We start from the raw sequence: 4,529 nt of genomic DNA on the forward strand, positions 1-4,529 counted from the left end.
ATTATACTTCAAAAGAACATCTTTTGAAGAACATATTGATTAAGAGATAGTAAGTATCTCAAATAAGAACTATGGCCTTCTATGGTTTACTTGATATCTACTTCAAAAGAATAACTTTTGAAGAACAGGTTAAATAAGAAATAAGAACTACTACAAATAGGAGCTATGGCTTATAGGGTTTACTATTGGATTCTTTTAGTTCTCCAATAGGGATTAGTTGGGTTCTTAAGTAGAATGGGTTATATGTAGCAAGTATTGGTAGGTTCATTACTATGGTTTCTCATAAGCATCATATCAAAGGATGATGGTCAAGGTGGTGCTATGAGCTAGGGTTTACTATATCTTCCTATTTGATTCACTAAGTAATCACTAAGGGTTTCTAAGCTAGGTGGCTTAAGATTCCTTAAGTAGGTTTAGTTGAATAGGAGTATCTGATGTGCATAACTACACAAGATTGGTATTAGGGTTTATCACTATGGTTCTACTAGGATATGATGGTTGAGGTTGATTTTAATGGTCTGGCATGACGATCAATGGTGCTAACATATTAACAAGCTAGGGTTTATACCTAGGTGGCACTAATTAGATCATATAGGTGTTAACCAAAAATAAAGACATGAAATGATAACCACATGTGAAATGATTTTGTTTTAAGTTAATAGATCATGATCATGCATGCATTTGTTTCTAACTAGGGTTCTATAGGTATAGGTGAAGCTTATATAATCATATGGCTAAACCCCTAGGTTTTAGGATTGCAATTATTAAGGATGAACACATAAAATAATGCAATCAAGGTCTTACTTAAAACTAGGGTTTCTAAATTATGGTACAACTCTTAAAATGATAATTAATAATATAGGTGTGGTTACTAATTACTTTGAAACAAAATTAATAATGGTTTGACATTTTGTTAATTTTTAAAAGTGTTAATAATTAGATTAACTCTTAATTAGGTTTAATTAAAAAATTAGGGTTTAACAAGTGTTATTAGGTTTATACAAATAATAACTTGTTAATTAAAAATGTTTGAGTTCACAATATTTAAGCTACCAAATTAATATTGGCTTTTAATATTTTCTTGATTTATTATTATTTAAGAAAATAGAAAATTAAACTTTTTCAAATTAGGGTTTATGAATTACCACTAATAATTAAGTTAATGCAATATGATAAAGAAAGTTTATCTTAATATTTTACTTAGTTATTTAAATAGTTAAAATTTAATTTTTGAAACTTGATTATTTATTGAATTCAATTTGTTTTGAAAACAATTAGAAAGACATAATTAACAAAGAATAAAATAAGTGAATTTTTATTTTGACACACATTTTTATTTTATACTTTATTTGAATAGAGTTTATTTTTGTGAGCATTTTGATATCTTATTCATATTTTTCTGAGTTGAAATGAATTTTATATGATTTTACAAAGTTTCAACTATTTACTGGTTTTTAAAATTAAATAGAAAAACTAAATGTACCGATTCAGATCTAGCCCTAGACACTGACTGGTGGGGCTTGTCTCCACGGTGGCTGCCACGTAGCAAGGACCCGGTCAAAGTTGACCAGAACCTTTGACCTCACCGGCGGTTAAACGCCGGCGGCCGGCAGACGGTGGCGCCGCCGATTTACTGACCTCCCGGATGTGCGGCTAGGTGTTTCGAACGAGAACAACACGACGAATCGAATGGTGGTGGTGGTTTGCTCTGGGGATCATCGGAACTAGCTCCGGCGAGAGGTGCTCGCGGCGGTGAGCTCCGACCAACATGCTAAAATAGGCTACGTACGATGGCAGGAAGAACTAGTGGGTTCTGGAGATGCGCAAACTCACCCTGAAGCTCAAGGTGTGGTCGGCTCCGGCGATGGTCGACGGAGACGACGGGGATTGGAGATTTCCCGGCGATGTGCTGCAGAAGGGAACAAGGAAATTGATCCTCCACACGGCTCCCCTGGATGCTAGGCTCCTCCCGCATGCTCCTTGAGTCCATGCGCTCCTCCCCGGACCACGCGCCGGAGGCTGGGGTGGCCTCCTCCGCCGGCTTCGTCTTCGACTCCGGTGACAGAGAGTGGACGAGTTTGAGAGATAGGGATCGTCTGAGAAGATTTGAAGTGGCGGAGGCGAGCAAGGCGTGCACGGCGATGCCCTCCACCTATTTATAGGCCAAGGGAAGCCCTGTGGCCTCGACACGGTGACGGCCATGGTCGGGAGGTGGCGGTCTCCCGGAAGCTTCTATCCGGCAAGGATTTGCTCGTCCGCGGATAAGCTCTGGGACGCGAGAGAGGTTGGGCGTGGTTTTGAGTGTCCGGCGACGTCCGGGCATGCTTATCGACGACGAGGTCGTGGCCTCATCGGCTCCGCCGCGTCGTCGAGCTCTGGAGACGACGACGGTGAAGTCATTTCTCCACGCACGATTCTTAAAGCAAGCGTAACGGTATTTGGTTTCGGGCTGGGTTGCTATCGGCTGACTGTTGGGCTGCTGCGGTGGTGTCATCGCGGCCGAGTCTCGGTAAGTTTCCCTCTCTTTTCCTTTTTCAAATTCTATTTTATATTTTCTGTTTTCTATTTTGTTGTTTGAATTCAAATTTGAATTCTGTTTTGTTTTGCGGTGTTCTAAAATATTTGAGTATCAAGATAATTTGATAATCATACTTACCGAATGGTTTTATTATTTTAAACAACTAGTTTGGTTTGGATTTAATTGAGATCTTGTGAGACTTGAATAAAATAAAATTGATTTAGGTATTTATTTTAATTTCCTTTTAACTTAGGAACCAGATCTATTTAATTGATTTGAAACTTATAACCAAAGGCATGGTAAACATATTATTAGGTTTTGTTATTACTTAACACTATTGATTGTTCCTATATATTTTAATTATGGCTAAAGTTTTAAAATAGATGATATTGAGAATGGGATTGGTTCATGATTTTATGTGGAGAATTGTTTCTAAGGGTTTTAGAAATAGTTGGAGAAACTCTATCTTTAATAATCATGCTTAGCAAATTCTAGCTTGGATTACTTAGGGTAGATCCTATAATTATCATGGTCAATTAACTCTCTAAAATGATGGTCCAAGCTATAACATATTATTTTATTTGGTCCACTAACCAAAGTACTTGGAAGGCAAAATAGAATTAGATATTGGTTTCATTCTAATCACTTAAATATCATTTAAGCTTAATTATAACTTGCTTGGTTTATACTTGTGATCCATGATGCACAAGTTAGGGCTTAATATTTTATGTGGAGTGAATCCTATGTGAAAGGTTCAGTGGTTTTGCATAAGCTTCACTAAATTGAAGTATAAATAGGCATGAGGTATGGCAGGGTTCTATTTATGATCCAAAGTGGTACTTGGATTGAAATTCAAATGAGGTCTAGGGTTTTAGTAGTTTCACTAATAGAGCATGGCTCTCACCTCCAAGATTAAAGGCTGGTTTGAACAAGTAAGATTTAATACTACTCTAATATTCTCTAAGATAGTCATGGATATGGTTAGCATCTATAATCTCTCTCACTTCTCAATGTCTTTTAATAACCTAAGGTCCTACTCAAGAGATGATGATATGATCCTCTAAATTCATGGTTTGCCTAGGAATTTCTACCTTGATATCTTATGTAGCTTGTTCTTCCGGAATTCCGATAAACCTCGCATCTTGTGGTATGCCTCCACCTCCTAGCTTCTTCATCTTGATCCTAGCTAATGTATGGAGTGGCTCTATGGGTTGGTTTCCTTGTATCATACTACAAGATGATCAAATGGATGAAGAGTGTGGCTCCTTTTATAGGCTTGGGCAAGCTCTAGTGTCATGACACATAGGTGGGTGACTCTTGTTTTGGTTTGATGAGTAAGGTGCTTGGTTGTCATGCCCTCATCCATAGCAATCCTTTGAGCATGAGGTGGCAAGTCTTGGGATGCAAGTCATGTAGATATTTTCATCCTATGTGGCATGATCATTATCCTCTCATATGAATTATATTTGGATAGCCAAGTGGCATTTGTTACTAAATATCTTGTGGATGGTTTTATTATTGTGGATGAGTCACTATATCATATTTGATTGGATTTATATTATAATATTGGTCAAAAAGTCAAGGTTGAAGGTTATTCCTCAATTTTGAATAGTTGGTGTTTGATTGCACCAAGGCATGATCATATGAGTTTCAAAATACTCATGAGTAATTTTATTCAAATAGTTTGAACTATAAATCGTAATGTAAATGGATTCAGTTTTATGATATTCCATATATTTAATAAGTTATGATTTAATTAAGAATGTGTGGCTTTTATGCACTTTAAACCCTATGGTTTACCTTATTTAGAAGTGAATTAAATTACACACAAAGATAGTTGCTAACTCTTAAGCATTATTAAGTTAGAGTTTGATTCTTAAAGGATGTGTTGTAGTAAGGAATGTCATGTTGAGATCTTTTATAAGATCTTGTAGTTGACCCTTACTTAAGGTGTTGTTTGTTATAAAACTAATTCCATTTGATCTAACTCATAGATCAAATCCTCTCTACC

This window comes from Lolium rigidum, chromosome 1 (genome assembly GCF_022539505.1).
Source record: "Lolium rigidum isolate FL_2022 chromosome 1, APGP_CSIRO_Lrig_0.1, whole genome shotgun sequence".
Lineage (NCBI taxonomy): Eukaryota > Viridiplantae > Streptophyta > Magnoliopsida > Poales > Poaceae > Lolium > Lolium rigidum.